The 10,904-nt window shown below is 48.1% G+C and overlaps 1 pseudogene; it reads right to left on the bottom strand.

Moving 5' to 3' along the window:
- Nucleotides 1-6: 6 nt before the first annotated feature.
- LOC109951858 (protein NLRC3-like) lies at nt 7-10,114 on the bottom strand (annotated as a pseudogene).
- Between the last annotated feature and the right edge of the window lie 790 nt (nt 10,115-10,904).

Raw genomic sequence — 10,904 nt, 5'->3', positions numbered from 1 at the left:
CTGTACCTGTAGGAAGAAAGAGAGCAGTTAGAGTGAGAGGAACTAACCAGCTTGTGTCTGAGAGTCGTATTAAATCTGACAGTGATGATCCAGATCATCAGTCTCAGCCGCTGAACATGAACTGATTCTGTATCAATAAGCCTGATCAGCGGCTCAGCCAGATAACTGTGGCTTCACTTCCTCTGTGAGAAGTTCAGGATGTGGCCGTCAGTGTCCTGATGTTCCAGCCGCTGCACATCCTGTTTATTTGAGCCTTCACTGGGCAGATGTGCACATACGGCACTGGTCCAAAGTTTGGACACACCTTCTCATTGGCTGCTTGTTTCTCTGAGTTTCTACACTGGAGACTCCGACTGAAGATGTCAGCAACATGAAACAACACATGTGGAATGATGTAGGAAGCAAAGCCATGTTCCAGCAGAACAGGGCTCATGGTGCCACTGTTTGCCTTGATGCCAGCTGTGCACACTGCTGGCCACATGTGGAACAAGCCGCTGAGCCAAAGCACACGTCCAGGCTCTGTGAGGGCCGTTTGACCAAGGAGGCTGATGGAGGCCACATCAGGTGACCTGTCCTCCACAGGCAAACCTCCATCTCAGCTGGGAAGAAGAACTCCCCTCACATATCAGACTGTGGCAGCACTTTGCTTTCATTCCACATCATTACATGTGCGTTATGTCAGAGTTTGGTTGTTCTCACTGAAGAAATCAGCCACTGAGAAGGTTGGAGGTTTACAGGAAACACTAGCTCTTTGCTTTGGTACTGACTTAGTTTAGTACAATACTGCTGAGGCAGCAGGGATTGACTGCAACCCTCTACTCACCTCAGAGTCGCCAGTCGACAGTGTGGACTCTCCAGAAAACCACACAGCTGCTTCACATCTGGATCCTGCAGGTCATTTACACTCAGTTCTCTCAGATGGAAGGGGTTGGACTTCAGAGCTGAGACCAGAGAAGCACAGCTGGTCTCTGACAAACTGCATCCACTCAGTCTGAATAAAGAACAAAGCATGTAGATGAAGTCATTGATAATCCAGTCAGATATGTCCTAATCAATGAGCAGAGCCACTTTGTCCTTCTGTTATTCTACTGTTTCTGATCAGATCAATATCTGTAGTTCACTGAGCTCAGAGCTGTGAATCAGGAGCTCCGTTATCAATCAGGTAGTGAAGAACCAGGTGTAAATATCAGAATGCTCCAGCTGTTATTTCACTGGGTCACAACAATCAATACCAATCAGTGATCAATATGTCCCATCTGCTGCTGCTCAGCTCACGTTTAGCTCGGAGCTACAGGTCGTCAACATTCATTCTGATGCTTCATTAATGTCCATGTTGATCCATTTAGTAAAAACTGGAGGATCTGACTTGTCACTCAACAACAGCTGGTCATGTAAATTTACACCTGGACTGACTCACACGTGGTGAAAAGCTCAGCTCCAGACTCACTAACGGGTCTGGAAGGATCCAGATGTGATGACCTGACTCTAATGGACACAGGAGTTGCTCAGTTACAGTAGAAGTCCTTCATATTAACTGACTGTTTGTCAAAGCCGCTGGACATTTTCTCCCCGACTGTGAGAAATACCAGTGAACACACATCGTATAAGACAACTGTGACAGTGAACCCAGTCAGATGCTGACAGTTTATCATGGATTCACATGTTAATCATGTGTTTGTGTTGACTTGTGTTCCTGTGTGTTGTGGCCTCATGTGTGTTCTAGAAGTCTGGCTGGAACCAGAAGATTGTGGGGCCTCACAGAAGGCTCTCAGCTTCCAGGGACAGGGAGCTCTGGGTTTCTGCAGGAACCTCTATGTGATGGGGGACAAGAGGAGCCCTCTGCCCTCTCAGAGTCACGGCTGAGTCTTTGCTCCTCACAAGGTCAGAAGTAGAGACTCTACAGGTTAAGGACCTGGAACATTTGGCAGGCTTGTGTCCTCCTTGTTTAATTTATGGGTAAACATACAGAGAGCAGCCTCCCTTAAATGGGAAGCTTAAAGTTGGACATAACTTCAGCCTTATGTGAACTGTTCGTGCGCTCACTTTAAAAGTTCATGTTCAGAATAGGAAATGGTTGCTAGGTCACTGCAACCTAGAAGTTCATGTACTGGACATCTCAGACAATTCCTGGAAGAAGGGGTGTAGAGCTGGCGTGAAGATGACTCTGGCTTAAGCAATAGGAGGGGAGTGTACAGGAGGTGTAACCGGGAGAAGATAAAAGTTAGGATAGCTGTGGGTTAGGAATAGGATGATGCTGTGGTAGAGTGTGAGCATTCGGGAAGGACAGACAAACAGGCAGAACCTGGCCGGGAAGGGATCGATCTGACTCTAGACTCTGGACTCTGAGTGACAGTACCTTGTGGCTACAATGACTGACCGACTCTGTGACAGTTCTTTTATCTAATACTTTTGTTTATTTCCAGGCAGAGACAGTGATTCTGTTCCACTGTTTCCTATCGAGATTGCTGAATTGTCTTACAACTTATTGAACTATTCAGTATTATTGTACTATTAAATAAATATTTGAATTGGGATAATTTGTCTGAATTAATTTAGTGCACATCAGACCCTAACTACCGCATCTGACAGTCGTGGTCATGTGGAGCTGAACTGGCTGAAGTCAGTGCTGTGGAAACAACCACATCCTGTCTTTTCTGACCTCAGTGATCATCCAAGTGCCACCGCTGAACTGAAGCCACTGAGGCTCCTTCACTGTCACAGTGAACCTGGAGCTGGTCCCAGGAGCCAACTCCATGAAACCTGCAGCATTAATGTGTGCTGGAGGTGTCTGACAGATCTCAGCTCCACTGTTACTGCTGGGAAACGCAGACAGCAAACACAGGGGCACAGTGTCGCTTCTCTCATGTCTCACATGAGGCTGAGCAGATGGAAAAGGGGGAACATGAGGAGCAGCTTGAAACAAGGCTCTCTGCCAGGGACCATGAGCCGAGCAGCTCTGGAACATCCCGCTGTTTACAGAGCAGTCCATTCAAATGCTGCCCGAGAGAGGCAACGGCAGCAGCACGGCTTCTGCTTCTACATCACACTCATGTCTAACACAGCAACACATGTGGACAGATGTTCTCTGCTGGAGCCACACAAGTCAAAGCCACACCTTTAACTGACTGAGGATGGAGTGGGAGCCTTTGGTTCCTTCTAGCAGCTCATTATCAAAAGGTGAAGCCAACTAAGACATTTGGAGCCTAACACATGGAGAACTGGTTAAATCAGCAGCTTCAATATGAGTTTAATAAAACCTGTCAAGTGTTTGTGTTTTATATTGTGTATGTATGTAAAGTGTGTGTCTTTAGTCTGATACTCACCTTTGTGTTGCTTTATAATGTTGATGGTCACATCTGGACTCACTGAGCCTTTCTGCAGTTCCTCACAGCTGGGACCAGTGTCTGTTGTCCCTCAAATGATGTGTTGTACTTGTCCAGGTCCAGCTCATCCAGAACCTCCTCTGACATCTGCAGCATGTAGGCCAGAGCTGATCACTGGATCCCAGTGAGTTTCTGCTCTGACCTGGTCTCTGACTTCAGGAACTCTTGGATCTCCTGACTGACTGAGTGGTCATACAGCTCCATCAGACAGTGGAAGATGTTGATGCTTCTGTCAGGAGAAATGTTATAATTGTTCATCTCCTTCAAGTTGTAGATGGCTCTCTGGATGGTTTCTGGACTGTTCTCTGTCTTCAAAAGAACATCCCTGTCAGCCTCTGTCAGCTCCTGTGGACTTGTCCCATGTCCCTCATCATACTTGTGGTTCTTCTTCTTGGTCTGAACCAGGAGGAAGTGTGAGTACAGGTCAGTCAGGGTCTTGGGCAGCTCTCCTCTCTGCTCTGTAGTCAACATGTGCTCCAGAATTGTTGCAACAATCCAGCAGAAGACAGGGACTCCAGGAGCCTCCACACATGATGTTCATCACCAGACCTCCTCCTGAAGTGCTCATCCTTCTGGGCGTCGCTGAAGCCTTGTATTTCTGTCACCCTGTCAACACATTTCAGAGGGATCCCATCGACCACTGCTGGTCGGGAAGTGATCCAGACGAGAGCCGAGGGAAGCAGGTTCCCCTGGATGAGGTTTGTCACCAGCATGCTGACCAAGGACCTCTGGGTGACGTCGGACACATCCTCCCTGCTGCTGAAATCCAGTGAAAGTCTGCTTTCATCCAGGCCATCAAAGATGAACAGAGCTTTACAGACAGCCAGCTCCTCTGCTGTGACCTTCTGTAAGGTTGGATGGAAAACATGGAGCAGTGTGAGAAGACTGTGCTGCTCACGTCTGATCAGGTTCAGCTCCCTGAACGAAAGCAAAACAACAGACTGACATCTTGGTTTTCCAAGCCCTCTGCCCAGTCCAGAGTGAACTTCTGCACCGAGAAGGTTTTTCCCACACCGGCGACGCCGCTCGTCAGAACCCCTCTGATGTGACTCTGTTGGTTGGGGAAGGCTTTAAAGGTTTTCTTCTTGGAAGTGGTCTCAAGCTGCCTCACCTCATGTTGGGTATTGACCTCTTCACTGTGTCCCTCTGTGATGTAGAGCTCAGTGTAGATCCTGTTGAGGAGGGTTTCACTTCCTGTTCCATCAGTTCCTTCAGTCACATGTTCACATCTGCTCTTCAGACTGATCTTATGTTCATCCAACACCTCCTGCAGACCACCACCGGCTGAAAGACAAGAGACAGTTAAACATGAGTTTGTCTTACACTGAATCTCTACTGTGAACTTCCCAGTCAAAACTTAGGACAAGAAAAACAGTCTCACTTGTTCTGGATCCGTCTCTACACTGAGGACAGGAGGAGCATCCTGATGAGCCAGACTGGTCCCAGTATGAGGTCAAGCACTGTCTGCAGAACCAGTGTCCACAGCTGGTAGTGACTGGGTCCTTCAGGATGTCCTGACACTGAGCATAGCGAGACAGCTGCTGCTCCTCAGAGCCGTGACTCCTCTTCCTACCTCTGTGGACATCAACACATTGTTTATACCAAGACATCAGTGGTCGACTACCCTCGACTCACTAGCTGCATCCAGCTCTTTCTCTAACATTTACAGCACTGGTCCAAAAGTTCAGACAGTGTCTCATCCAGTGGCTTTTCTTTGTTTCTGTTACTGTTCACATTGTAGATTGAAACTCAAGACGTCAAAACTATGAGACAACACATATGGCATCATGTGGTGAACAACAAAGTGTAAAAAACACGCCCCCTCCACCAGTCTTGGTCATATTGTGTCATATCTTTATGTCCAATGTGCACCGGGCAGAGCCTGGTGCTTGTGCTCTTCAACCCAGATGCAACCCTGTGCCATCTTTCACAGACGTCCCTCAGTGCCATACTTGGTCCATACTTTGTAGTGGCATCAGTTCACAGGGTCGTATCCTTTTCTGACACTAGAGCATCCTGCACATGCTGCAGTCCCACCTGCTGAGCTTCTGCTGAACTTCTAATAGTGAGCATCTACAGACAGTAGCACTGGGCCGTCTCTCTACATGGGAGCCAGCAGGTGTCTCCAATATGACCCGTACTACTTCTGTAGCTTTGTTTGCCTCCTTTTGGGACCAAATACACGTACACTGCTCAAATAGCATTGGATTTCTTTCTCTGCTCAAAGGAGCGGATGTGAGTCTGAGAGTCCGACACTGTACAGGTCCATCTAGTTTGTTCTGAATCTCATCACGCTCTCTCTGAAAAGCTCAGCATTTTTATTCACAAACTTATCTGCTCTGAAAATCAAACATCCTCATTTGGCCCATCTTTTTTTCCAGTCATTTGTGTAACAGCAGTGGTTTTTCTTCACTAATTCCATGTTTACGTCCTCAGATTCTGAGCTCTGCCATCTGTCTGCACTACTCCCTGGTCAGATTCAAGTTCTGTCTTCTGAGCTCCTCACTTTGTTGCTGTGCTTCCATGTTTTGCAGGCCGAGACATTTCTGGGAAGCTGCTGCTGCAGTCTCTCACTGCACTGAGTCAGTTTGGACTGCTGCTCTGCAATCTGAGCTTCTGCATCACACTGCTGTTTATTTGTGGCCTTGCTCTGAATCTTGTCTCTCCCTTAACACAGAAGTTCAGACTCGGTCTGCAGCTTCTTTTATCAGCTCTGTTTTCTCACGGCCCTGACAGTTTCATCAACATCTGTTCATCATCTGTTTCATCAACAGAAACCTAAAAAGTCCCAAATAAAAAACCAAACCTGACCACACACCCTTATACACGAGGCTTTGATCCATATGACAGTCACGTTGTTAGCGGTGGATCTGGGGGAGCAGCTGCTTCAGTAAATTATTCAGAGCTGATTTTCTAGAAACATGAAATGTGGATGGCTAACACTCAGGGTGATGCTGAGACAGGGATTGGTTACACTGACTGGGAGCTCTGAACACAACAGTCACGACCAGCACGTCTGTTAAAGAGTCACACACCAGCCTCAGAGAACAGGAAGTGAAGCACACACGCATTAACACAGTGTAATAAAAGCAGGCGGCCTCCACCTGTTCAAGTTTCTTTACACCTGAGCCTGGTGTCTTGGCTCAGCTGCAGGTTTAATGAGTCTGGTTCAGCCCATCAGGACTTTGTGTCCACAGATGAACCAAACTGTTCATTAAACTGAGAGAGCAGGAAGCAGCACTGGCTGTGCTGTTCACCCTGAGTGACAGGACAGTCAGAGGAAAGTGGGATTAACACTCACCCTGCCTATCAAATCATTCACTAACAGAGATTTGGACGAGAGAGATCTGATATTTAATAGTCCACATTTGATTGTCCTGTTTGGTTCTATAAGAGGAGTCGTCTTCATTTTAATTAGGTTCTTATGAATAACTCCTCTGGAGCTGATGTTTGGTTTATATCATTTAGGTGGTGGTGGGGGCAGACAGTCTTTATTTGGTACTAGGGGTTTTGGGTTGGTAGGAGCTTCAAAGAGACGCAGAGAGGCGCATAACAGGTAAAACACGATGGCAGCGTTTTGTGCGCGCGTCTCACACTGCAGATAAAAATCCATGATACCAGATGAGTCTGTCCACACCGAGTCCATGAGATGCGCGTCTCCTGTAGAGCCCTCGCTGCCAGTCCGATGTTTAAACCACACCAACCCTGTTGGTTTCTGTTTCTTCTAGTTTCTGTTGCGACTGATCAGGCTGCTTAAGTTTCACTTCCTCTCTCTGGAACGAGCGGGAAAAATCTATCAACTCTGCCTAAAAAACATGATTTCTTCCTGATGATCCTACATGTAAACTGTATGTGTCCAGTCCACTTGTGTTGCTGGTCGGCCTGGCCTGGTCTGTCCTGGCCTGTCCTGTGACACACACACACACACACACACACACACACACACACACGTTTGTGGCGACTTTAAAGACACACAACGTGCCGCTCACATCTCGCGTCCTGTGCGTTTTACCAGTAAGACTGCGCCTCTGCATCCTGGTCTCAGATCCAGGTTGTCACAATTTAGGTTGGACAATAACCTCATCCAGATTTCTAGATATGAGCCGCAGCATCCACAGTGGGATGGACGGATGGATCAGAGCAGGTTTCCCCAAGTAGAAGAAGAAGAATGTTGGATTAACACTCACCCTGCCCCGGCCTTCAGTTTCCTGCTGTCAACTCAACATCAAGTCTGAACTCCTCACCTGTTCCCTCTCTGTGTTCTCAGGTACCTGGGTCACCTGACCAGTGTGACTCCACCCCTCTCCATTTACAGGAAATCAGCTGAGCTTACCTGTGTGCCTGCAGCGCTGCCACACATCAGACTGATCATACCTTGTCTCTCAGATCAGTAAATGACTGATTTCTCTTTATTCTTCTTAACGTGTCCATGACCAGTTGTCTCCATGAAGACAGAGCCACCAGTCCGTAGTGAAGTGGGACTGTCTAAAATGCTGAACACCAACTTCCAGTCACTGGACAGAGACAGGGGGAACTTGCTGTCTCATCCCACATGTTCACTGACCTGACAGCTATAAAAACTGAAAATGAAAATCTGGCTATAAAAATTATAATTTACTGGCTTTTTCAAATCATAAAGGAATGTTTAGACAGATACAGCACATGGTGGTTTCCTCCTGTTTCCTCTCTGTCCTCCTTCCTCTTCTGTCACCGTGTCCTTCTGGTCATGAGCGCTACTGGGAGGCGCTACAGCACAGCTCTCTGTCTCCAGCCTGACTGAACCACCTGACAAACATTTTACTACCAAATAACTGAGCTCTGCATAAAACCACTCTGACTTCATGCACTGGTGCGTTTGAGCAGCATTTCAAGGGCAGCAGCCTGAGCTGAGCCCTGGCTCTGCATGTGTTCCACTGATTAATCCCACGTCCCACCTGACCACATGAAGAGCTTCTACTTTTTACAGTCTGTGAGTTTGAGTTTGGTCGCCCCACCACCCTGTCTGAAATGAAAGAGCAAATTCAGGCACGGTCAATGACGAGCTGGTGAAGCCAGTGGAGCATGCAGCAGCAGGAGCCACAGATTTTCTCAGGACTGAGCAGAGACCAGCTAAATGAGGGTGAATACTGGACGTGGTGTCCATCAGGTGGACACAACACAACTCCAACTGCAGGACAGTGCTGCACCTAAAGGCGACCAGACTAGATGGAAAAATCCCTTTAGATATTTAATGTTTTCTCATTCAAGGAAAACAGCAGTTCTGCTGTTGAGGACAGTTAACAGTTGGGTTTTGACGTTTCAGAGGCAAACAGAGGATTTTTTAATAACAGACCTGTAGGAGACTGGGTGATAACAAGTCTGGTCCTTCCAGCCTTGGTGTGTCCAGTGCCCCATGAGAGACCTGCTAAGAGCACTAAGTCTGTGAGGAGGAAGCCGGACCTGTCTGAGTCCTGTGGCTACACAGCACACGGCTGCAGCCCCCCTTTACACAGGCTGCTATACATGTCCAAGAACACAGAGGCGACACTGAGAAGGTAATTGCAGGATGGGTTCAATTACACACTTTTTAAAGAATATGCACAAACCAGCATCAGGAACCAAACTGCCTGCTGGTTTCCTCAGTACAGGACCAGATCTGAACAGGTGCTCACCACCTGTTGCAAATGAGCAAGTGGCTGCACCACACCCTTTGATTCACATTTCTGTCACAATTATAAAAACAAATTTGACTGTTCATTCTAAATAACAGTTTTAATCAGTAATAAAGCAACAGTAACAACTTAACTTTGTAATAAATACAAATTTTGCTATATTATGTAAATAAAATTAAGTGCAACTGCTGACACAACATAAGGTCCTTTCCAGCAGCTTAAGGAAACGAGTTGATCATTTGTCAGGTTTAAGATGTATTTTGTCAACCTGAAAAACAGAAACTTTAGATTTCTCTGTGTTAGGAGCCGTTCGCACCAGTCAGTGTGCGAACGAGGAAAAGAGGCAGACCCAGGTAGCCAATTTCGGTGCAAGCAATGATTTATTATATACAGTGAACACAGTAGTGACAATACTCAGAGGGAAATAGTGCGTAGTACGGTAGATGAGTAGTAACCGGGTGTTTGACCAACCGCAGGAGGCGAGGAGATGGAGAGCTGGGCCGAGCTGCGTAGGTGGGGTCACTCCTGGGCTGGTCGACGGTGATGGTAGTTACTGAAGGTAGAGACAGAGAGATGAAGGCAATTGTGAAACAGATAGGCAACTGTGTATTGACCTGCCTGGGAGGATAGAGTGGAGCCACGGTCTGGAGGAACAGTCCTTCGGGGGAAACACAAAACAGTAGCTGGCTAGGGGAGAAAGACATACAAAAACAATCCAAATGCACGGAGTAGAGTTGGCCTAGTGACTAGAAAGAACTGGCAAGTGACTGAGGAGTGAAACCGGGTAATATAGTGAGTGACCTAATCAAGTGCAGCTGGTGATAAGGGAGTGAGGAACAGGTGAACGTGATAAGAGAGGCCAGCCAAGACACCAACCAAGGGAGGGAGATGGGGGCCACCGGAAGGAGGGACTCACCGGGGCCCCCCAGGCTTGCCCGGTTGAGTGCGGTAGAAGGTGTCGAGAAGGGCAGGATCCAGAATAAGCAAACGGGGAATCCAGGACTGTTCCTCCGGACCGTAACCCTCCCAGTCCACCAGATATTGGAAACCCCGGCCCCTGGGGCGGGCATCCAGGATCATGAAACACAGGGAGAATATGGAGAGAATCAGGCAATGTGAGTTTTACAGAAGTGGGATGGATAACTTCTTAGATGACAAGAGGCTCCAGGAACCGGGGAGATAATTTGGGGCATGCCCCTTTGATGGGAACGTGGGTGGCCGAGAGCCAAACCTGTTGCCCAACCTGGTAGGTAGGAGCGGCCCTACGGCGGCGATCGGCCAGGCGTTTCTTCTGGTCGGCCGTGCGTAAGAGGGCGGCCCTGGTCTCATCCCAGATTTGGTGGCAGCGAGTGATATGAGCGTGGACAGAGGGAACTGCGATGTCGGGTTCCGCGGCAGACAGAAGAGGTGGTTGGTAGCCAAGGGAGGCCTGAAAAGGAGAGATACCGGTAGCAGAACAGGTGAGGGTGTTGTGTGCATATTCCACCCAAGGCAACAGCAGACTCCAATCTTCAGGTGCGGAATTGGTGACACAGCGAAGTGCATTTTCCAGCTCCTGGTTCAACCGTTCAGCTTGACCATTTGTTTGGGGGTGATAACCTGAGGAAAGACAGGGGCGAGCACCGATGGCTGTGCAGAAGGCTGACCAGACGTGTGAGGTGAACTGTGGACCGCGGTCGGAAACAATGGTGAGGGGAGTGTCATGGATGCGAAAAACGTGTTGAACCAGGAGCTGGGCTGTTTCGAGAGCACTGGGGAGCTGAGGAAGGGCAAGAAAATGAGCAGCCTTGGAGAAACAGTCGATTATGGTGAGAATGACTGCGTTGCCTTGGGAGGGAGGAAGACCGGTGACAAAGTCGAGGGCTATGTG

This window comes from Monopterus albus, unplaced genomic scaffold, assembly GCF_001952655.1.
Source record: "Monopterus albus unplaced genomic scaffold, M_albus_1.0 scaffold414.1, whole genome shotgun sequence".
NCBI lineage: Eukaryota > Metazoa > Chordata > Actinopteri > Synbranchiformes > Synbranchidae > Monopterus > Monopterus albus.
This window is presented reverse-complemented; position numbering and strand designations above follow the sequence as displayed.